This window comes from Manacus candei, unplaced genomic scaffold (assembly GCF_025592945.1).
Source record: "Manacus candei isolate 608988 ecotype Guabito, Panama unplaced genomic scaffold, ASM2559294v1 h1tg000115l, whole genome shotgun sequence".
In the NCBI taxonomy this organism is placed as follows: domain Eukaryota; kingdom Metazoa; phylum Chordata; class Aves; order Passeriformes; family Pipridae; genus Manacus; species Manacus candei.
In genome coordinates this window covers 463775-488370 of record NW_026138163.1, presented here as the reverse complement: position 1 = coordinate 488370, position 24596 = coordinate 463775, and the positions used below count along the sequence as shown (strand labels likewise).

The window sequence follows — 24596 nt, the reverse complement described above, 5'->3', positions numbered from 1 at the left end:
AAGTATCTGGGGGGGAGGGGATTAAAGGAAAAAAAGGGGAGTTGGGGGACATTTGAGGGGGTTAATGGGGCCTAGAAGGGGAGAGGAGGGCCTACACCAAGAGCAGGTGAGTCCTGAGATCCCCCTCGTGTCCTCAAGACCCTTTCGGTGTCCCCAGTTCCCCCCTTGGCATCCCCAATTCCACTGTCCCCAAACCCCATCCCTGATGTCCTCAACCCTCCATCTCACTCCAGGAGCCCCCCCTGGACCCTCTGACCAAAAACACTCCTCCCCCCCCCTCACAGAAAGGCCAAGGACATCTGGGGACATGTTGGGGACAGTTGGGAGGCTTTGGGGGGCACTGGGGGATTACTGGGGGATACTGGGACATAGTGGGGGGAACCAGGGGGCACTGGGAGGGACTGGGGGGTTACTGGGGGATTACCAGGACACACAGGGGGACACTGGGAGGTTACTGGGCCATACTGGGGGTTACTGGGTGCTCACCGCAGGATCACTGGGCCTTACTGGGGGGCAGTGGGAAGTCAGTGGGACACACTGGCTGGTCACTGAGAGGGTTACTGGGCTATACTGAGGGTCACTGGGATATACTGGAGCACTGGGATCCCCTTACCCAGATGTGGTACATCCCCCTCCCCAGATTTTTGGGGGCACCAACAGGACCCCTCCCCTGGGAGCTGGGGGACCCCCTGAACCCCACTGCTGGGCTTTAGGGGACCCCCGGGCCCCCTTCCCTCTGGGGTCTCTGTGTGCTGAGTGTTGGGGGTCTCTGAGGCTCTGGGGGGGAATTGGGATCCTCTTTCCCTGAGGTCAGTCCACCGACACAGAGACCCCATAAAATTTCCTCAAAACCCCTGAAATCCCCTCAGAAATCCACCTCTGGACCCATCAAAACCTCCTTAAAGACCCCACAAATACCCTCAGAGACCTCATCCCCCTCCAGGACCCCCTAAACCCTCTCAGTGACCTGCAAAACCCACTTGGGACCCCCCAGGTCCTTTCAGGGACCCCAAAACCCCCCTCAGGGACCCTCAAAACCGTCTGGGACTTCTGAAATCCCTCTAGAAACCCAGAAAACTCCTTCAAAGACACCCCCTGCAAGCCTCCCAGGACCTCCCAATTCCCTCGGAGACTCCAAAACTCCCTCAGGGATTCCCAAACCCCTTCAGGGACCTTCAACCTCCCCCTAAGTCCCCCCAGGAAACCAAACCCCCTCAGAGACCCTCAAAAACCTCCTTAGGGACTCCTAAAAGCCCCTAACGGACCCCAAAACCACAGAACAGCAGAAGAACTTTCTGTAAAGGAGGGCAGCAAAGAATCTGAGAAGAAGGAGACCAAGGAAAAACCGAACCAAAGCAATAAAATCATCCTGACCCTTGCAGTTTTTCCTTCACCTTTTTCTCACTTTTCCTTTTTTCAGGGTTCTTTTTTTCGTTGGGTGGTTCTGATTTTTTTTTCCGAGGGATTTTCTCGGCAATCGAATCACCCTTCCGGGTTCTTGGGAGGCCTCCCGGGCCCCGCGGCCCCCGAGACGGTTCCAAGGCCCTGCGCTCTGACCCTCGGGAACCTCCGAACCCCCGCGCTAAACCCTCCCGAGCCCTCCAGCCTTTCCCCCCACAGCCGCGCTCCCCGCAGCCCCCGAGGCGATCCCCAGACCCCGCTCTCCCGCACCCCCCGCCAGCTCTCACAGACAAAGGCAGGACCCGCCGCCATCACCGATTCCCGGAAGTCAGCACGGCGCTCTGCGCGCGCACCGCATTCAAGGAGCACCGCCACAGCCAATCAGCGCGTGGCCACGCCCCCGAACGCCATCGCCGCGCCTGCGCTTTGCGCGGGGCACCATGGGAGTTGTAGTCCTTGCGGCGGATCAGAGCGGCCATTTGCACGTGAGTGGAGTGAGGATAATACTTTTTTGGTTTTATTGTTTTTCTGTCTTTTTTTCCCTTCTCTTTTCTCTTTCTTTTTTCCTTTCCGTTTTTCTTTCTGCTTCCTTTTTTCCCCCTTTTTTCTTTCTCTTTTTTTTTCTCTTTTTTCTTTCATTTTTATTATTTGTCTCATTTTTTTCATGTTTTTTCTGTCCTTTTTTCTCTTTTTTCTCCTTTTTCTCTTTTTCCTCCCTTTTTTTCTTCGTATGGCCTATTTGTCTTTTTTTTTTCTTTTTTTTTTTTTTTTTACATTGTTTTCTATCAGTTGTATTTTCAAGGAAGACTTAAACACAGACCAAAACAATCTCCAGGTACAAATCCCATGACAACAGATAATCTGCCATTCTTCCACGTCCATGAGGATTCCCAAGATCACAAACACTGAGATTTGAAGGGTGCCCACACAAAAAACAGCTTTCCCTGCTTTTTCCACTGGTAAAGCAAGTGTGGAAGGGGCACTTGGCCCCAGGCAAGAGGCTTTTACAGCCACTTTAAGCAACACAAAGTGGATCTGGCTGGCAAATGGGATTACGCCCATTCTTTCAAGGAGGATTTGAAGAGTACACTGAGGGGAAACATTGAGGGCCATTTCTTCATCTGCTGAAGGGATGAGAAGAGGGGGGAGCAGGTGCTCTGGCCCCAGACCTTCTCTCTGCTTTGGGGACACTTCTGTGTTTTCCTCTGTCCATTGAATTCCCAACAAAGAAGGAAAAAACTACAGGAACTCCAGTCTGGAGTGGCCAGGACATGTGGAAGTAGGGGAATTTTTCTTCCCAGCTGGGATTGAGAGTGCAATTTCACACTCCTTTGGAGAACATTAACAAAGACATCCCATTTCTGCCCAGGGATCTCCCAGGGGGAACTCAATCCGGGCTCTGGGCAGGTCCCTGCAGGGGCAGCAGCTTCCTCTGCACATTTGAGGGGATAAAGCTGCTCTAACCCTGCCCTCCAACTACTCCACAGCAATTTAGGACCTCTGAGGACAGTTCCCCACTGTTTCCAGCCCAGCAGAGACCTGAACACATCCCGTGGGCACTGTGTGACCACCCCTGGCATTAACACCCTGCAGGAATGAAGACACTGACTGTAAAGACACTTGTCTACCTGTAAATCTCAACTTTCTTTGCTACTATACAGCAATAACATTTTCTATTCATATTGCAGCGACAGACTTAACAAATAGAATTGCATATATTGTGCTTTAGAAATTAAAATGCATTCCAAAGTCATGCAATGCTAAACAATGAAAGTCTTGAACCCTCCCCCCCAAACCAGCCCCACTTTCTGGTTTCACAACCAGCCCACTTCCTCACTCTCTTCACAAAGGGAGAAACTCTCTCTTTCCACCTCTGAAACAAAAATTCCCTCCCCAAAAGTGATCAGAAAGAGTCTACTTAGGCACTACTGCAAATGGAAGTTGTCTAGTAACCATTCCTTCTAACTCAGGAAGGGGAGGAGGTGAAGAAAGTCACAACAAATGTTTGGATTCCTTCCTCTCTGATGTCTTCCCTTCCCTATCTGACGCTCTGGGACATGTGCAGGGGGGTCAGCATCTCTTCAAAGATGGTTCCTTTCACATCAGAGCCCCTCAAATTGGCTTCCTGGAGGTCACAACCTGCTGGGTCACAATTCTGAAGGGGAAAAGAAAAAGAAGTGTCAATGGAATGCACCCAGAACTCTGTTCAAAGCTTTACTGGAAGTCCATTTACCTGAACTCCATTGTACTCTGAAGCTGGAGAGGTCAGCCAAAAGCCAGCACTCCCCCCAATTACCAGCTGACTATAGCAGAGAAAGGAATAGGATGGAAAATGAATCCCAACTCACTTCCAAATCAGTTCCTGCCAACGTTGCTCCCCTGAGGTTTCAGTTCTTTAGTTTGGCGTTTCTCAGCGTTGCAACTCGGAGGTTCATTCCTGTCATCTGACTGCCCTCCATGGCCACTCCTTTCAGGCTGGCACCTGGAACACACACAGAAAGGGGTTCTGTGAGGAAAACCAGTCAGAAACACAGCAGCTGCACACTGGTGCTGCCTCAGAGCTGTGTGAATTGGAGGAGGACAAGGGGATTTGGGGCTGAGATGGTCACAGACTCAGTGCAGCCCTTGTGGGCCCTTCTCAGGGTTGGACAAACCACAGCTGGACCTTTTCTGGGCCATAGAAATGCACAAACACAGGCTTCAGTTGGCACAGATTGACAAGGCAAAAGCTTCTCACCTTCCAGATTAGCTTGAAGGCCTGATGGGTCCTCAGAGTTGCAGCCTTTCAGGGACGCCCCCTCTGCGTTGGAGCGCAGCATCTTCACCCCTGGCAGGTTGGCACACTGGCACAGACAGGAGTCACTGAGAGCCAGAGGAACAACACCAAAGACAATCAAGAAGACAGTTTTAATTTCTGCTTTGGGAGTCAATCCCATTAAATCATTACTGGGAGGAAGTGTAAAAGCTTTGGGAACCACAACAACTCTGGAATATATTTAAGAATTCCATGTTTTACACCGCTCTGTTTGTTCCAGCTCCTCTCTGTTAACACAAGCCCAGCCCTCCCAAGCTGCAGCAGCTCTTCCATCCAGCACAGAGCCTGACAGGTCAGCCCTCTCCAGGCTGGCACAGCACAGGTTGGCACGGGCCAGGTTGCAGCTGCTCAGATTGGCCACCTTGAAGTTGATGCAGCAAAGATCCAGGTGGGAAAGATCCTCTCCACTGAAACTGAGACCCTGGAAATCCCAAGGAATAAACACCCCAAAAAGGTTACAGAATGGAAGGAGTAGGTCTGGACACAAAGTTATCATCATTGTGTAGACAGGTGTGCATTAATATTTACAGTGTATAAATATCTATGTCTAAATATATGGATAGAAATGTATTAAAATATATCCTGTCTATAAATATAGACAGATACAAGATAGATACAGACACACACAGGTCCTGGGAGGAGCTGAAGACACCCCACCAGGGAAGGGGGCTTCTAAAAAGGAGGGAGAGGGACTTTTGATATGGGCCTGGAGGCACAGGACAAGGGGCAATGGTTTTTCAACTGAAAGACGGCAGGGTTAGATGGGAGACTGGGAAGAAATCCTTCCCTAGAAGGGTGGAGACGGGCAGGGATGGAATTCCCAGAGAAGCTGTGGCTGCCCCTGGATCCCTGCAAGTGTCCAAGGACAGGCTGGATCAACCTGCTCTAGTGGAAGGTGTCCCTGCCCATGGCAGGGGGTGGAATGAGAAGACCTTTAAGGTCCCTTCCAACCCAAACCAGTCCATGATTCTATATAGACAAATACACACAAGACCATTTATTTTACTACTTCAGACTAATGAAATCTAAACACAAAGCTCTCAAAAATTGTCCTTGGTTCATTTTATATTTAAACAAATGTAAGGGGGGTACTTTTGAATTAGATGATCAATGGAGCATAGAGGCGTGAGAAAGGAATCATATTAGGATGTGAAACCAGCCAGAGTATGGTACAATGTAACTTCATGGCACAAGCGAATTGTAAGGTCCATTGTGCTTTTTAGCAAGTCAGCTTGATATCCCCTATTATCAGAGCTGAGTTCTTCCTTGGTTTTGCTACATATTGCAAGATAGATACATCTACCCTTGAAACACAGTGGTAGAGGTCATACATAGGGGTGAGAAAGATGATGATGGGAGGAAGATTCTGTGGGCAGGGGTCGCTGGCCCCTTGCCCTACAGCAGGGCATGCACAGACTGTTGCTATCAGGTGATGAACAGGCGGGGTTTGGCTGCCACTCAGGCATCACCTTATACTGGGTACTGGCCCTACGTGGTGTAATGTAGAGCTGATAAAATGGGGTGTCAGGACTGCTGGGGTGAGCGATCCTCATCCTGCCATGGAGACTGTGTTGTTCCATGGGGACGCCCGCTAAGCACGGGCACCGTCCAGCTGCTGCAGATCCTGGCAGCCCTGGCCTGTCTGTGTGGGTAAGCACAGTTTATTGACAGGAAGCAACTGAGAGAACAAACTTTTTAATATCCTTTTAGTGTTCCTTTAATTCCCCTTTTATGTTTATGGTATTTTTCCTTTAGTTTCCCTTTTTACTAACCAGTATCGTGTTATCCATAATATTGTGTTAAGATCCTTTTTTGGTATCCCTTTTCACTAGTTAATACTGTATTAAATGCTGTTCGTAGTATTTGTTTTAATGCCACCCGATAAGATAGTTATTTTGTATCCTTTTTTTTTAGTTTTTAATTCCTCTTGCTAAGTTTATTATTATTATTATTATTATCATTGTAATAAAAGATATTTTGTGTGTTTGAGTATTTCTGGCACTTGGCTTTATTCCGGACATGTATCCAAATGAACTGCTACATAGGGTTGGAATGTGCCAGATCACTCAACAAACAACCCCACAAACAACCCCTAACAAACCCTAATGGGATGCAGGATCCAGCTCAGTGTAACTGCATGACCCTTATAGACCTTTTGCACAGGAGAGCAACAACTCACATGCCTCACATGCACTCCCCAGCCCACCCCAAATGTACAGGGGTGGCTTCACTGTACCCACAGCATTCTCTTGATCTGGTTCCACAGAGATGAGAGTGTGATCTCTGAACTGCAGTCTGATTTTGCTGTCTATTTTTGGCAATTTCCCACCTAAGAAAAATAAATCCTCCTCAGAAAGGAAGAAAACCAGACAAACGGTTAAACTGAGCCCTCCTGTGCTCTCCCCACTCTCTCAAGGCTGGACTGTTTGTTAAGCTATGTTTCAACACCCACATGTCCTCCAACTTGTTGTGGAGGGGGCAAGGAGAAAGAGATTTTTTAATTCTCTCCCCTTTCCTGTCTGCAAATAACTATAATAAATAGCAAGCTAGAGCCCAGGGAAAACTGCTACCAGTTAAATGCTCTCGGGATACAGTTTATCACAGCTGCCAGTTCCAGTCTAGGATAATCTTTATTCCACTCTAAGGGAGTGTCATCTCTCCCACTAGACACGGGGAGCAAACACACACGTGGGGCCTCACGGCACATGAAGCTGATGCTGGACTGTGATCTGGCAGAGTTCAGGCACACGGTGTGACTCTTGGGGTCGGTGCTGTGCCGGGCAAAGGCTTGGACTCGACGCTCGTCGTGGGTCCCTTCCACCTCAGCCTGTTCTGTGACGGTGCGATGAGTTCCCTCTCTTCCAACACTTTTGTTCTTTTTAGGGCTCCTCGCTGCCCGGGGCCCGGAGCCCGCCTCCCGCGCGCCTGCTTCCCTGCCCGTTTTGGCGGCCGCAGCCGGGCGCTGAGTGCCCGCTCCCCGGGCGGGCCCGGCCGCTGCTCCAGGAGTGGGGGGGCAGCGCCGGCGCCTCGAGGATTCCCGGGATTCCCTGGCCGGTTTCCAGGCAACGCTCCCCGCGCGCTCCTCGCTCCAGGGCCGAACGTGCGCAGCCAATGGGAGGCGGCGGAGTGGGCGGGGCGAGGCGGGGATTGGGCGGGGCGGGGGCGGGGCCGACAGGGGCGGTTGGTGGGGTTTGGGTGGGAGCGGGCGGGGCGGGGTCGGGAGCGGGAGCGCTGCCGCTGAGCGGCCCCCGGGCAGAGACCCCGGGCAGCGGCCCCGAGAGCCCCGGCGAGTGGTCCCCGGTGCGCGGCCCCGGGGGAGGGACCCCCCGTGCGCGGCCCCCGGTGAGCGACCCCCGGTGAGCGACCCCCAGTAAGTGACACCCGGTGAGCGACTCGCAGGGAAGAAGCCCCGGTAAGTGACCCCTGCGGAGGGACCCCCGGTGAATGACCCGCGGTGAACAACCCCTGGCAAGTGACCCCCGGGGAGGGAACCCCGGGGAGGGACCCCCGGTGAATGACCCGAGGTGAACAACCCCTGGCAAGTGACCCCGGGGAGGGAGCCCCGGTAAGTCACCCCTGAGGAGGGACCCCCGGGCAGTGAGCCCCGGGGACAGTCCCCCGGTGCGCGGCCCCCGGGGGTGTCGGGCCGGGGCTGGGCGCGTTCCTTCCCCGTGCAGAGCCGAGCGGGGCCGTGGCGGGAGCGGGGCCGGAGCGGAGCCGGCCGGGGGGGCAGAGGGGAGCCCTGAGCCGCCTTCTGCCGAGGGGGCTGCTGGAAAGGAGCCTGCGCTGGGAGGAGCGGGGGACGTGGCCCGAGGCTGAGGCAGGAGAGCTTCAGGTCAGCTCCTGGACAAAGGTTTCTCGCTGTGTTTTTCGGGGGGGCTCGGGCACTGCAATGGGTTGCCCAGGTGGAGCCAGCACCCCGGCAGGTGTTTCAGAGGCGCCTGCATCTGGCCATGGCTGACACGCTTTAGTGGTTTGGGGGTTGCTGGGGCAGTGCTGGGCTGACAGTTGGACTTGATGGAATCATGGACCGTGCTGAGTTGGGAGGGTCCCACCAGCACCGTGGGGTCCAGCTCCTGAGTTTTAGGCACCACTAAAGGAACTGAATCTGCATCGAGCTGTTTGGCTTCAAAAACTCTTCTGCCCCTAGTCTGCACTGCCAAGTGAAACAAAACAGACTGTGCAAAATAGAGGCCTGTGTTCCCCCCAAAGGGAAGGCAGGCAGTTACAAACCAGGACAATAAAGCAAAGCTCAGAGCTTACGTTCATGGTCCCCACAGTTGTATGACTCATCAAACCAGTACTCTGTTCATTAACCGTGTAGAACTCTCATCAGGAACCCCAAACTTTCTTGTGTGTATTTGTATAGATATGTATAGATATGTAGAGGTAGATAGATATGCATACATAGATATGTATAGGTCTATATTTGTGTGTATCTCTGTAAGATTCTGTATCTTTGGATGTCATATTGGCATGCTATTGTGTGGCAACAAGTGGACTTAAAAGGTTGCAACACTTTAGGAGATCACCTTTCTGCTTATGGGTCCTATTTTTTAAAGAAGGTAACAAGAACAGAACTCTTTAGCCAAATATAACTTAAGACATAAATCAGAGCAAATGTATTGACTTTTATTTCCAATTGTACAACAAGTCATTCAACTATTTGCATACTCCAAAGCTGGGTTGGAAACTTCTCCCTCAGAAATAAGAAAAACTGTTTTCCAAGGCTGTTACTGACAACCATGGCAGAGTTTCCAATAACAACTCCCCATTCTTGAAATGCAAAGCCTTAAAAATGAAACGGGCGTTAACCTGGAATTCTCGTTGCCAGCACTGGTCTGGACAGAAGTTATTAGAGAGTGGAGCAAAGCTAGCACCACAAACAACCTTGGACTCTGCATTCGTTGGTCATGGCAACAAAGTTTTGCTTTTCAACCCATCTACTAAGGAAACCTTGCCAGAACTGTGAGCTTATAACACTACTTTTCTTAAGAAGTTAGGAGGCCTTAATCCAGTGTACACAGATGAGACCCTGAAATAGGAGAGAGGCCAGTTGCTGATGATCAGTGCAGATGAGGAATCAGCTCTGCTGAGTAGCCTTCAAGCTTTGTGATTTTTACAAGTGGACTATTTCAAATCTGTTGTAGAAGAAACAGTCTTTTCTGTTTGATCAACTTTCCACTTTCAGAATACTGGAGTTTATCCCTAAAATTCAGCCTGTAGTTTCAAAAGATAAAAATCCTTCGAGGAAACCTTTCAGCCTCAGTAGCCAATTGCAATGTGCCCAGGGAAGTTCAGCAACAGCACCATTCATTAAATGAACTGTTCTGGACCAGCCATCCCAGAGAGATTGAGCTCCAGTGCTAAACCCCATAGAGTGCCAAGTGCCATAAAAGCTGATTTGTGGCTTCGCTGAGATTCTCTCTGGTTTCATTTGGTGTAGCTGGCACATCTGGAGCAAAAGGTCTGGGCAAAAGTACATCCTTAGAAGGGTCCAGTACAAATAATGTCACAAGATTAGCAATTTCTCTAACTGAAGAAGGCAATTAGATACAGGAATGTATTTTTCTACCTCCTCTTTCCACACTGCTGCTGTATTCCTTCATCATGCCCTGTGAGCAGTCCCAGTGCTCTGTGATTGACGCCATAAAGGACTTGATAAGAGGGAAAAAACACCTCAGAGACAAAAGGTGCCATCACAGGAATCTCTTGCTGCCCAAGAAGTGCCCAGGCTGCCCCAACGACAGCACCTAAAGCCAAAGGATCCAGACTATCTTTCCTGGTGGAAAGAGCTGCTGTTCCCTTTTTTAATGTCTGCGCTGCAATGGCCAAACTGACTCTTCAAATTGCATCCAGCTGAAGATTCCTGCCAGACAAAAGGTGCCATCACAGAAAACTCTTCCTGCCCAAGAAGTGCCCAGTCTACCCCAAAAACTGCACCTGAAACCAAAGGATCCAGACTTTTTTCCTGGTGGAAAGAGCTTTTTTCAGCCCTGCACTGCAATGGCCGGTCCCACCTCCTGGAAAATTTACTCCAACTGAAGATTCCTGCCAGACAAAAGCTGCCACCACAGAAAACTTATCTAGCCCAAGATGTGCCCAGGCTGTCCCACCAACTGCACCTCAAAGCCAAAGGATCCAGACTTTTTTTCCTTGTGGAAAGAGCTGCTGTTCCCTTTTCTCAGACATGCGCTGCAATGGCCAGTCCCACCGTTTAAAAAATTGAAACCAACTGAAGATTCCTGCCAGACAAAAAGGTGCCACCGCAGGAAACTCTTCCTACCCAAGAAGTGCCCAGGCTACCCCGCCAAATATACCTGAAGCCAAAGGATCCTGCCTTTTTTTCTTGGTGGAAAGAGCTGCTGTTCCCGTTTTTCAGCCCTGCTCTGCAATGGCCGGTCCCACCTTTTAAAAAATTGAATCCAGCTGAAGATTCCTACCAGACAAAAGGTGCTACCACAGAAAACTCATCTAGCCCAAGAAGTGCCCAGGCTGCCCCACCCACTGCATCTCAAAGCCAAAGGATCCAGACTTTTTTTCCTGGTGGAAAGAGCTGCTGTTCCCTTTATTTAGCCCTGCGCTGCAATGGTCAGTCCTACCGTTTAAAAAATTGGATCCAACTGAAGATTCCTGCCAGACAAAAGGTGCCACCACAGGAAACTCTTCCTGCCCAAGAAGTGCCCAGCCTACCCCACCAAATATACCTGAAGCCAAAGGATCCCGACTTTTTTCCTTAGGGAAAGAGCTGCTGTTCCCTTTTTTTTCAGCCCTGCTCTACAATGGCCGGTCCCACCTCCTGGAAAATTGAATCCAGCTGAAGATTCCTGCCAGACAAAAGGTGCCACCACAGAAAACTCTTCCTGCCCTAGAAGTGCACAGGCTGCCCCAAAAACTGCACCTGAAGCCAAAGGATCCCGACTTTTTTCCTTAGGGAAAGAGCTGCTGTTCCCTTTTTTCAGTCCTGCTCTGCAATGACCGGTCCCACCTCCTGGAAAATTGAATCCAGCTGAAGATTCCTGCCAGACAAAAGGTGCCACCACAGAAAACTCTTCCTGCCCAAGAAGTGCTCAGGCTGCCCCACCCACTGCATCTCAAAGGCAAAGGATCCAGACTTTTTTTCCTGGTGGAAAGGGCTGCTGTTCCCTTTTTTCAGGCCTGCGCTGCAATGGCCAGTCCCACCTTTCAAAAAATTGAATCCAGCTGAAGATTCCTGCCAGACAAAAGGTGCCACCACAGAAAACTCTTCCTGCCCAAGAAGTGCTCAGGCTACCCCAACAACTGCACCTCAAAAACAAAGGATCCAGACTTTTTTTCCTGGTGGAAAGAACTGCTGTTCCCTTTTATCATATCTGCGCTGCAATGACCGGTCCCACCGTTTGAAAAATTGAATCCACCTGAAGATTCCTGCCAGACAAAAGGTACCACCACAGAAAACTCTTCCTGCCCTAGAAATGCCCAGCCTGCCCCACCTGCACCTCAAAGCCAAAGGATCCAGACATTTTTTCCTTAGGGAAAGAGCTGCTGTTCCCTTTTTTCAGCCCTGCACTGCAATGGCCGGTCCCACCTCCTGGAAATTTTATTGTAATGAAGATTCCTGCCAGACAAAAGGTGCCCCCACAGAAAACTCATCTAGCCCAAGAAGTGCCCAGGCTACTCCACCAAGTGCACCTGTACCAATGGATCCAGACATTTTTTCCTTAGGGAAAGAGCTGCTGTTCCCTTTTTTCAGTCCTGCGCTGCAATGGCCCTTCCCACCTCTTAGAATATTGAATCCAACTGAAGATTCCTGCCAGACAAAAGGTGCCACCACAGAAACTCTTCCTGCCCAAGAAGTACCCAGGCTGCACCAACTAAACCTGAAGCCAAAGGATCCAGCCTTTTTTTCCTCGTGGGAAGGGCTGCTGTTCCTTTTTATCAGCCCTTTGCGGCAATGGCCGGTCCCACCTCCTGGAAATTTTATTCCAACTGGAGATTCCTGCAAGACAAAAGGTGCCACCAGAGAAAGGTCTTGGTGCTCAAGAAGTGCTCCGGCTGCCCCAAAAACTACACCTGAAGCCAAAGCTTCCAGACTTTTTTTTGCTGGTGGAAAGAGCTGCTGTTCCCTTTTTTCAGCTCTTTGCTGCAATGGCCAGTCCCACCTTTTAAAAAATTGAATCCCGCTAAAGGTTCCTGCCAGACAGAAGGTACCAACACAGAAAACTCTTCCTGCCCAAGAAGTGCCCAGGCTTCCCAAAAAACTACACCTGAAGCCAAAGGTTCCAGACTTTTTTTCCTCGTGGAAAGAGCTGCTGTTCCCTTTTTCCAGTCCTGCTCTACAATGGCCGGTCCCACCTCCTAGAATATTGAATCCAAGTGCAGATTCCTCCTAAAAAAAAGGTGCCACTACAGGAAGTTCTTGCTGCCCAAGAAGTGCCCAGGCTGTGCCAACAACTACACCTGAAGCCAAAGGATCCAGACTTTTTTCCTGGTGGAAAGAGCTCCTGTTCCCTTTTTTCTGGCCTGTGCTGCAATGGCCGGTCCCACCTCCTGGAAAATTTACTCCAACTGAAGATTCCTGCCAGACAAAAGGTGCCACTACAGAAAACTCTTTCTACCCAAGAAGTACCCAGGCTGCACCAACTACACCTGAAGCCAAAGGATCCAGACTTTTTTTCCTGGTGGAAGTAGCTGCTGTTCCCTTTTTTCTGCCCTGCTCTGCATCGGCCGGTCCCACCTCCTAGAATAGTGAATCCAAATGAAGATTCCTCATAAAAAAAAGTTGCCACCACAGGAATTTCTTGCTGCCCAAAAAATGCCCAGGCTGCCCCACCAATGGCACCTGAAACCAAAGCTTCCCGACTTTTTTCCTAGTGGGAAGAGCTGCTGTTCCATTTTTTTAAGCCCTGCGCTTCAATGGCCAGTCCCACCTCCTGAAAAATTGAATCCAACTGAAGATTCCTGCCAGACAAATGGTGCCCCCACAGAGAGGTCTTGCTGCCCAAGATGTGCCCAGGCTGCCCACCACTTACATCTGAAACCGAAGGATCCAGACTTTTTTTTCTGGTGGAAAGAGTTGTTGTTCCCTTTTTTGTGCCCTGCTCTGCAATGGCCGGTCCCACCTCCTGAAAAATTGAATCCAACTGAATATTCCTGCCAGACAAAATGTGCCACCACAGAAAACTCTTCCTGCCCTAGAAGTGCACAGGCTGCACCAACTACACCTGAAGCCAAAGGATCCAGACTTTTTTTCCTGGTGGAAAGAGCTGCTGTTCCCTTTTTTCAGCTCTGCGCTGCAGAGGGCAGTCCCACATCCTGGAGAATTTAATGTAAATGAAGATTCCTGCCAGACAAAAGGTGCCACCCCAGAAACTCTTCCTGCCCAAGAAGTACCCAGGCTGCACCAATTACACCTGAAGCCAACAGATCCAGACATTTTTTTTAAGGGAAAGAGCTGCTGTTCCCCTTTTTCAGACCTGTGCTGCAATGGCCGGTCCCACCTCATGAAAAATTTACTCCAGCTGAAGATTCCTGCCAGAAAAAAGGTGCCACCACAGAAAGGTCTTGCTGCTCAAGAAGTGCCCAGGTTACCCCACCAACTACACCTGAAACCAAAGGATCCAGACTTTTTTTCCTTCGGGAAAGAGCTACTGTTCCCTTTTTTTCAGGCCTGTGCTGCAATGGCCGGTCCCACCTCCTGAAAAATGTACTCCAAATGAACATTCATTCCAGACAAAAGGTGCCACTACAGAAAACTCTTCCTGCCCAAGAATTGCCCAGGCTGCCCCCAAAACTGCACCAGAAGCCAAAGGTTCCAGACTTTTTTTCCTGGTGGAAAGAGCTGCTGTTCCCTTTTTTCTGCCCTGCTCTGCAGAGGGCAGTCCCACATCTTGGAGAATTTAATGTAAATGAAGATTCCTGCCAGACAAAAGGTGCCACCACAGAAAGCTCTTCCTGCCCAAGAAGTGCCCAGCCTGCCCCAACAACTGCACCTCAAAGCCAAAGCTTCCAGACTTTTTTTCTGGTGGAAAGAGCTGCTGTTCCCTCTTTTCAGCCCTGCTCTACAGTGACCGGTCTTACCCTTTAAAAAATTGAATCCAAATGAAGATTCCTGCCAGAAAAAAGGTGCCACCCCAAAAATTCTTGCTGTCCAAAAAGTGCCAAGGCTACCCCACCAACTGCACCTCAAAACCAAAGGTTCCAGACTTTTTTTCCCGGTTGAAAGAGCTTCTGTTCCCTTTTTTCAGACCTGCGCTGCAATGGCCGGTCCCACCTTCTGAGAAATTGAATCCAACTAAAGATTCCTGCCAGAGAAATGGTAGCGCCGCAGAAAAGTCTTGCTCCCCGAGAAGTGCCCAGACTGCCCCAACAACTACACCTGAAAGACTAAGGTTCAAGACTTTTTTTCCTGGTGGAAAGAGCTGCTGTTCTCTTTTTTCTGCCCTGCGCTGCAATGGCCGGTCCCACCTCCTGAAAAATTTACTCCAACTGAAGATTCCTGCCAGACAAAAGGTGCCACCACAGAAAGTTTTTCCTGCCCAAGAAGTGCCCAGGCTGCACCAACTACACCTGAAGCCAAAGGTTCCAAACTTTTTTCTCCTGGTGGAAATAACTGCTGTTTCCTTTTTTCAGCACTGTACTTTAATAGCCAGTCCCACCTCCTGAAAAATTTACTCCAAATGAAGATTCGTGCCAGACAAAAGGTGCCACCACAGAAAGCTCTTCCTGCCAAAGTGCCCAGCCTTCCCCAGCAACTGTACCTCAAAGCCAAAGGTTCCACACTTTTTTTCCTGGTGGAAAGAGCTGCTGTTCCCTTTTTTCTACCCTGCGCTGCAAGGCCCGGTCCCTCCTTTTAAATATTGAATCCAAATGAAGATTCCTGCCAGACAAAAGGTGCCACCACAGAAAACTCTTCCTGCCGAAGAAGTGCCTAGGCTACTCCAACAACTGTACCTTGTGACAGGTAACGAGACTTTAAATTTAGGTTGCAAGGTATAAAAGATTTTTTAATCCCACAAACAAGCAAAAACGGCTGGCCGGGAGACCGGAGGAAACCCCTGTTCCTGCCGCAGTCCGCAAAGGGGAACAGAAACAGCACTTATTTTACCCTCCTTTGCCACCTCCCCCCCAAAGTCATGTCATCAGTCCATTGGTGGAGATTTCATGGGCTGCATCCTGCTTGGTTCCCTCTTCGCTGGCCAGCTCTGGGTTGGTTCCTCCTTTCACGGGCCATCTCCGTTGTTGAGGGGTGTCCACCAATAATTTTAAAGTCATTAGTCTCTATTAGGCCGTGGTTCTGGAAACTTCCATCAGGATTATGGTTGATCATCCGGACTCTTCGTGGCCGACCCCTCCGTATTGCTCCCCATTAATATGCTTAGAACAAACAGCTTCAAAGTACAATGTGCTAAATCATCATTGCGTTGTGGTTAATCAGTTTGCAGCTTACAGAACTTGTGGTTAGGCATTGCATAACACTCTAACTTGTGATTCCAACAAAGCAGTTAACACAATATAATAGTTTTATTAACTCTTTCTCTCATTTGAACAGCAAATTTCTTTAGGTCACTTATAACAATCCCCCCTCCTAATTTCCTCGTAAATTTGCTGGTCAAATTCAATTACTTCCTCTCTGGCTACTTCTAAAAGAGAGGCTTGATCTTCACTGGAAGACTTCCCACTCATGTCTTCATATTGTTGTTTTACTGTCATTAACTGCACCGTTTCAATTCTACCCTTAACAAATTTCATAACTTTATTAAGAATGCATGGTCCAAAAATTAGTGAAGCGAATAACATTATCAGAGGACCTGCTAGGGTTGAGACCAAAGTTGTTAACCAAGGGAACTGACTATGCCAGTTATCCAGCCAGCTCGGTGGAGTTTCCTTTTCTCTCTTTCTTTGTAATATCCCTTCGCGCAGTTTGGTCATAGATTCCTTAATGATTCCTGAGTGGTTTGCATAGAAGCAACACTCTTCTCCTAGGGCCACACATAAACCTCCTTGCTGCAGAAACAGCAAGTCCAACCCTCGTCTATTTTGCAAGACTACTTCTGAAAGAGAATTAAGAGAAGTTTCTAAATACGAAATCGATTTTTCGATTCTGTCCAAATCCTCATCTACTGCTACCCTCAGGGTGGTCAATCCATGACCATGTTGTACTAGGGTTGCAACTCCAGCACCTGTGGCTCCCAACCCCAAAATCATAGCAGTCGTTACACTTATTGGTTCTCGTTTTTGGATTCTATGCTTATTCACTTCCCAAAACTCTAAAAGAGATTCCTCAGAATATGAGGCAGCACAGTTATCTGAATACAGAACTCATTACTCTTTTCAAATGCAGATGAAGACACACACGGGACTAAACCAGTTTTTGAACATATCCACCACCCACCCTGATGAAGTATAGCCCATTTATTCCTTTCTCCTTTCAGTTTATTTATTTTGGTACCACATAATTCATTGCTACCTGGGGGAACGTTTCCAATACATGTCCCCTGCCCACTGACTTGCGACACTGTGAGACCTATTTCCCTCTCTCCCCACCTACATTGGCTTGGGTTATCCTCTGTGCTTAAGTTAAAAGTAAGGTTTAATCCTACCCCCTCATAGAAGGGAGGTCTCACATCATAGCATAGCCAACAAGACTCAGTCATGTCAGGGTCAGTGTAATTTATGGCCTTATAAGATACTTCCACCATGTTTAACAACGATTCAGCTCCTCCTTGTGATACCCTTTCCTTTTTAAACCCTTTCCTCCCCTTGGGAGGAATTTGAGCAACCTTAAATTCTCGTGACACTGGATTAGCGGGGACTCCATTTACCTTTTCTCTCTCTTTCTCTCGACTATTGTCTCTAGATTTCTTTATCTCTAAATTAGGTCCTAGTAGTTGAGAATAAACAGTTAATGGCTGTTTCCTTATAGTTACATATGCACCTGGGTCTGCGGAAAGCCTGTCCAGTCTCACTCCCCACGTCCTTCCAGCCAACCACCCTCGTTCTTCATGATTCAGGACTTGCACTTGCAAGTATTCACAATTTGATGTCTCATAGGGGGTTACTAATCCTCCCAATGCAGGAGGTTCACAATGTGGGGGTCCCCATTGCTCTCTTAAGTATCTGTCTGGTCTCTCGGGTCTCCAGGCAGAGGCTATGGTCTCACAACCCCAATATCCGCAGTGGTAATGCCCAGGATAATTGCAATATGACTTCCCTGGATTAGAAGTTGGACACCAGTATGTGGCTCCCTTATTTACTGTGATAGAGGGTTTTCTACCTCCCTTGCCACATTGCTGAGGTGTACTCGCCATTAACAGATCACAAACCGTCACATTAAACTTAGGACCAATGGCTGTTGTTACTTTCTGGACAATCTCTGAATCTCTTGACCCAGTTAAGGTCCATTCAAAGGGCTGGTGGGCATTTCCCAGAGAACTCGCTGATATTGTTACAATAATGATTAACACTAGATTCTGTTCCATTTTTGTTTTAGTCTCTCCCCTTCACTTCCAGTGGTTACTACTTTGAGTCAACCTTCCCCACAGGTTCTATCTCTGCCTCCCTTCGTCTGTTCCTGTGCAGGGAACAACGAGGTCTCAGGTTCTTCTCGGCAGCAGTGATAATCTTCAGGGGATAGACTCAGTTTACTTAATTTTCTTCCACTGATTCAGGATGAGACTCATCTACTTTGAGATTTTGGATTCTGTCAATTACTCCTAACAGTTCAATATATCTCCTTCGATTTGGTCTTGCCAATTTCCAGGAAAATCTGGTTCAGCACAATTCTATTAGTGCCCCGTTCCAATTGGTTTCATAGATTTCCCAAGTCTCTGGGACTAACCACTCCCAACCACAGAATGCTTTTATTATTTCAGCGTTTGCCAATTGTTCTCTTATAGATTCTGTAGAGCCCGTCCTACACTTAATGCAATAGGATTGTCCCCTTATTGATACACAGCACCACTTTTTACCACACTTCTTGCATTTACATACCACCCAACTATAATGAGTGGACTCTGGGTGCTTTATACAGGGGATTCCCTGTGGGTTATGTCCCTCTGGTATGTCCGTTTCTACCTCACAACAGAAAGGTAAAACAGTCTGAGTTCCAACTATCTTATACAGTCCTGAGCCTCCGGTCTGTTCAGGTAGTCTCTCCAGGCTCCAGGAAACAAAGTTTACTTTCTTTAAAGTTTGTCCTTGGGGTATCTGAAAGAAAGTATACAAGCTAGATCTTACAACATCTCCATCAGGGTTCATCTGTTGGCTGTACTCTTTTAATCCTCATATGCAAATCTCCGGGGCTTGATGTTACTTTCCACTCCGAGTCCTTTACTGGTCCTTTCCCCCTTGACGCCTGGGTCCACCCTCGCTCAGCTGTTGGCACGGCAGTATCTGTGGTGAGAAGAACAACAAAAGGCCCCTCCCATCGTGGAGTTAAAGAGGTCTCTTTCCATGTTTTAATTAACACCTTGTCACCTGGCCGGAATTTGTGAATGGATATATCTAGAGGTGGTCTTTGAGTTACAAGTCCCTTTTTCCTTAATCTGTAAACACGGTCCCTGTTTTTCCATTCAACAACTGCAGAGATCTTAATAGAGCATATAACTCACACGCTTGGGCTGACCATGTATTACTCAAGGATCCAGATTCCCTAACTTGAAAGGTAATTTCATCCACTATGGCATAACCAGATCTTCTCTTCCCATCTACAACTCTAGATGAACCATTGATATGAAGGTTTTCACCTGTATCTAACTCTTCTTCTTCAAGATATTCTCTAATTTTAGTTTGGAGGCTTATGACCTGTGTGCAGTCATGTACTACACTCCCTTGGGGTTCACCAAACAGAAACTGAGCTGGGTTTTGCAAGTGTGTTACTTCCAGTTCTAATTTGGAAGTATTAAGCAGAATACTTTCATACTTTAATAACCAGCTATCAGTTAACCATTTTTCTGCCCTCTGTTTCAATACTCCTCGGATATCATGTGGAGTATACACCTTCAGTTCTCCTCCAAAGGTTACTTTAATTGCCTCTTCCACTGATAGTGCAGTAGCTACTATCGCTTGTAAACAGGTGGGCCAACCTCTACTAACTGGATCTAGAATTTTAGAATAGTACCCCACAGGTTTTTTATGCTCAGCCCATTTCTGCGTTAAGACCCTGTAAGCTGTTCCATTTTCAACATTTACAAACAAATAGAAAGGTTTTCTAATGTCTGGAAGACCAAGCACAGGGGCATTTATCAGATCTTCTTTTAATCTTTCTAACCTGCTCTCGTCCTCGTCGCTCCACTTCACCAGTCCTTCTTTAACTAGCTTCTCATACAAGAATTTTACTTTGTTACTGTAGTTCTCTATCCACCGTCTGCAGTATCCTAAGAGACCTAGAATTTGCCTAATTTGTCTTTTATTCTTGGGTATAGACAAGGACAGTATTCCTTTCACTTTATCAGGATCCAGTCTTTTACATCCCTTACTTAACCAATGCCCTAGATATTTTACTTTCTCTTCTGTAAATTGTAGTTTGGACTTGGAGACTTTCAGGCCTTTTTCACCCAGGAAATTCAGGAGTCTGATACTCTCATCTCTCACAGTTTCAGCATCTTTTCCAGCTATTAGCAGATCATCAACATACTGTACCAAAACTGTTCCTTCACAAGGTTTAAAGGACTCTAATAGCTGTTCCAGGGCTTGCCCAAACAAGTTTGGAGACTCTGTAAACCCCTGGGGCAAGACTGTCCACCTCAGTTGTTGTTTTCTATGAGTGTCTGGGTCTTCCCACTCGAAGGCAAAGTAATTTCTACTCTCCATCTTAAGGGGACAGGTCCAAAAAGCGTCTTTCAAGTCTATCACACTGTACCATTGATGTTCTGGGGAAATTTGGCTTAGTAAGGTGTAAGGGTTAGCGACTACTGGGAACCTTGTCACTGTTTGTTTATTTACCTCCCTCAGATCTTGTACCAGTCAGTAGGTCCCATCAGGCTTTTTCACAGGTAGGATGGGTGTGTTCTAGCAATCCCTGTGCCAACAGCCTCTCTACAGTAGGCTTAAGGCCGATTCTTCCTTCATGAGGGCTTGGGTATTGTTTTACTCTAATAGGTTTGTCTGGATCCTTATCAGATATTTGAAAGGGCTCAATATTCCATTTTCCTACGGTCTCAGGGGTATACCACACTTCTGGACTGATCCTTTTTTCATCCTCAACCACAAGGGCATAGATTTTCACCTTCAACTTTTGCTCTGATACAAAATCTTTGGTGACTGAAACCCTAACATGATGCACATGGCAGTCTTTTAGATCAAAACAAATCAGTGCACACCCTCAAAATGCAGTAATAGCACTCACAAATGGAAACACAAATGCCCTCTCCAGATCTGTTTCACAGCATTTTAGCAAGTAAATAGAGCAACAGAAGCAAATTCCAAAGTATACAGGTTCAATAGACATGTTTGTGTCTGTTAACAGCAGAGAGATTCCAGTGTTATGTATTTACCTTATGTGAAGACTGGGCCTGCTGCCTACAAACATGGTATAAATACAGTTAAGTTTAGGAATCAGAAGCACCACAGCAAAACTACAGCTCAGACCACTGTATAAAAGCAGGTATAAAAAGCTTAATTACCAGTAGCATTATGCTGCCTATATTGTTAAATGGGAACTCTGTCATCAAGAGGTAGATTGGCTTGTGAGCACTGGATTAAAGAGCTCTGAAATGAAGAGTAAAATATAAGTACTCTGTAGAAACATCAAGGAAAAAAAATCTGTTTTTAACACATTTTAAAATGAGAGGTACTAATGCACGGTACTGTATTAGAACATCTTTAAGTAACAATTTGATAAACATAGATTTGGGATCAAATCAGAACCTCAATATGATGTCTTTATGTATAGTTCTCTGTATGACTATATGAACTCAAAATACAGGTCCTACAACCTGATTTACATGTGCACATGAGCAAAACATGAAAATGCAAATATATTGTTTGTCCTGAGTATCTCTCCAGGTGTCTATTTATAGATTTGGTTCTTTTTCAATATTTTTTATTCCAAAATGCTTTCAAATCTTTGCATGTGTATGTGTTCTCTCATATAAAAATCACTCATAAGGAATCCCTATACATGTGTCATTTGATGGGGTCACTTTTCTGTGTTAAGGTCCCTGGAATACACCCTCCTTAAAATATGACAGCTGATCCATCTGGAAACTCACCAAAGGACAGGTGAGCTTCATTTCTACTTTCCTTCATGATCTCCTAAGATTTGATATTCAGGGGCTGAAACCTGATGGTCCTTCCTTCTGTCCTGATCTGTCTCCTCCAAGCCCTCCTTTTCCTGTTCATGTGGCTTCCACTACCTTGTTAGCTTGTCATCCCCCCCCAGCTTTACAGCCCCAAATAACACGTTTTTCCTCTCCCCCTGTGAGCCATCACTACTTTTCTCTCAACCCTCTTCCATCCAAGCCAGCAGCTCTCTTCCCTGCCAGTGCTGCTGCTTGGAGAACCAGAAATCCTGGACTGTCCTTTGCATGTTGATAAACAAAGCAGTGGCTTCTTCCCCTGGGGGCTGAAAGTGTCACCTCCCCCAGACTGGGGCCTGGAATTCCAACCACATTCCTGACCTTGGGTTTCACAGTTACCCATCAGTTTGGGGGAAGGGAAAAGAAAAAAGGTGAAGAGATTACAGCAGCAAGTGAACTGGGGCTAAGTGTACCTTCATTTTCTCAAGCTGCTCTGGAGAAATAAATAAAAACAGTACTATGGGGGGGGGGGGAAAGCTCAAGCCAGGTATCAGTTTACTGAATTTGATCAGGGAATACAGAAGAAGAACATGCCTGCAAACACACATCTGCACTAACTTATCAAACTGTACAGTGCAAAATCTTCCCACAAATAGTCTGTAAAAAACAGTGGGAATGGAATCAGAGAGGGGAAGTTAAAAATCCTCAGCAGTGCCTGTCCCAGTCAAGGGGCATTACTGAGCAGCACCTACATTTCCATGGCTCTCTGGGCAGGGAATTTTTCCTGTGTGCCAAACAGCACATCTTGAAGCTTCTTCCCATTGAAATACTAGAGACATTTCAGGGCATCTGAACAGCCACATTCTTAAAGTACAACTACCTCAAGGCAAGGGAAGAAGTGAGATTCAGTGGCACTTGGCAGAAGCTGCCCAGTGCATTGTGTCAAATGGGTATTTACCAAAAGGAGCAACAAGCTCAAGCCATCAGGGAAAGAGCCAGATGATGAAAGGGTGTTAGCTGCTGAGAATTTCTTTGGGAAGTAGACTGTTACCTTGAGATAGAAATTTGCAATATACCATGGAACCTTATTCAAAGTCCAGCTGCAAAATACCTTCTTGTTAAGAGTGTGGAAATAAATCCTAAAGTGTCATGAAATATGTGATTTTCTCTTTATTCCTAATCACTAATTAAAGAAACGTAACTCAGAAGTGATCTCACTCTGTGCTCCAGTGACATTAACATTAGAACAATGTTGTCAATGTCTACTCATCTCTTGTGCTCCTTACTGGAAGGCACTTGGTGCACCCCTGGATATCCTTCTGATGAGGTAAAAAAATTACCCTTCTAAACTTCCCGATTTTCCTCACCTGTTTGGACACAGTTGGACAAACTGGACCAAGTTAGTACTTGAAAACCACCTGCTGGATTTAGCATTAATTACTCCTTGTTTTGATCTGAGGGAAAAAGGCTCACACAACACAGTCTCTGTGGACCCAACAGAGAAAACATCCCCAGGGTCTTGTTAGAGCACAAACCTGCAAACAGGGATGACAGGTCAGAGAATCACAGAATCATCAAGGTTGGAAGAGACCTTCCAGATCTTCTAGTCCAACTGTCAACCCAGCACCACCAGAATCACCCCTAAACCCCATCCCAAAGTGCTACATCCAGATGCCACCTGAATGTTTCCAGAGACTCCACCACCTCCCTGGGCTGCTTGTTCCAATGCCTGAACACTCTCTCAGTGGAAAAAGGGTTTTTGAATATCTAATATGAACCTTGCCTGATGCAATTTAAGGCCATTTCCTCTCTTCCTGTCACTAAAGGCTTTCCAGAAGACACCGACCCCCACCCCACTAAAACCTCCTTTCAGGTCATTGCAGAGAGCAATGAGGTCCCCCCTGAGCCTCCCCTTCTCCAGACTCCACAAGCCCAGTTCCCTCAGCCATCCCTCAGCAGACATGTTTTCCAGAGCCTTCCCCAGCTCCGGTCCCTTCTCTGGACACGCTCCAGCCCCTCAAGGGCCTTTTGGCATGAGGGGCCAGAACTGGACACAGCACTCCAGGTGGGGCCTCCCTGTTGGAGGCGATAAGGAGGAAAGAGAAAAATATGAGGCATGGAGACGCATTTACAACCCTTAAATGGACTTTTAATACCGGACTTGACCCTTAATACCAATAATGACACTCACTGGATATGTCTGTTGTACCCCAGTTGTTCCCCAGTTTGATGTTATGATGTTATACAGTTCTATGTACCCCTGTTGTTGTTTTAAAATTTATCCACCATATTGTCCCCTTCTTCTTCCCTCAGTTTTCCCGCCTTTTCCCCTGTTTTCCCGCTCCTCTGCCTGCCATTGGCTAGGTTTTGGTGCAGTGCAGAGGTAGCTCCCATTGGTCCTTTCCATGATTACGCACAAACTCCTCCCCTCCTTACCCGATCATCCAATCACCCTCTTTCCTGAAGCTGTCAATCCCATGCTCCTCCCATGCTCCTCCCAGTTCTGGAACCTTCCCCAGACCAACCCTATTTAAGTCCCTGAGCTGCTTAATAAATTGGCATTGCTTCACCGGACCTTCGACCGTGTCTGAACCCTCATTCGCAGTGCTGTGACCCTATTCCTTACCCCAGCGGGTTGCGGCAAGTGGCGCCCAACGTGGGGCACAGTCGAAGGTCCCTTGTATCAAGGGAACTCCTGTGACTCCACTTGGGATCAGGCAGCGTCAAGAGGGACGCCTGCTCCGCCGACCCTCCCTCGTGCAGCCGACGGCTACAGGCTTCGACAGTCGTGTGGGCCACGCACCGGACAGGTGAGCCACGAGGGACATCCCTGACACCTTCCCCTTACTCCACACCCCGTAACTTATTTCACCGAGAGGAATAACATCGGAGAGTGTTCCCAAGTACCACCATGGGCTTAACGCTCTCCACCTCTCAGAAATTCGTTTATAGACGCCTCAAGGACTTTGTCATCGAGCACGGCCACCCGCTCGATAAAAAATCGGCCAAAGCATTAGCGAGGTGGCTGGACCGCCAGGGCTGTGCCATAAACGATAACATTACAATGGACAAATGGCAAGCCCTAGGATACCAACTGTGGCGGGACTCTGAACGAGGCAACAAATTGGCCAAGCAAGCGTTAATCGCTTGGAGGCTCGTTC

At 47.8% G+C, this 24596-nt stretch overlaps 3 protein-coding genes across 4 annotated transcripts in view; 1 reads left to right on the top strand and 2 right to left on the bottom strand.

Moving 5' to 3' along the window:
- The window catches only part of LOC127461911 (zinc finger protein 239-like), a 34283-nt gene extending 32558 nt beyond the window's left edge, over positions 1–1725 (bottom strand). For both annotated transcript variants that reach the window (XM_051770115.1, XM_051770117.1), the window contains exon 1: positions 1689–1725. The gene's annotated coding sequence lies outside the window, so the exon portion shown is untranslated. The remainder of the gene's footprint in view (positions 1–1688) is intronic.
- Positions 1–24596, bottom strand: part of LOC127461900 (zinc finger protein 160-like) — a 205553-nt gene that overhangs the window by 4778 nt on the left and 176179 nt on the right. The window lies entirely within an intron of this gene.
- LOC127461895 (zinc finger protein 585A-like) overlaps positions 1–24596 on the top strand; it is a 208402-nt gene that overhangs the window by 41503 nt on the left and 142303 nt on the right. The window lies entirely within an intron of this gene.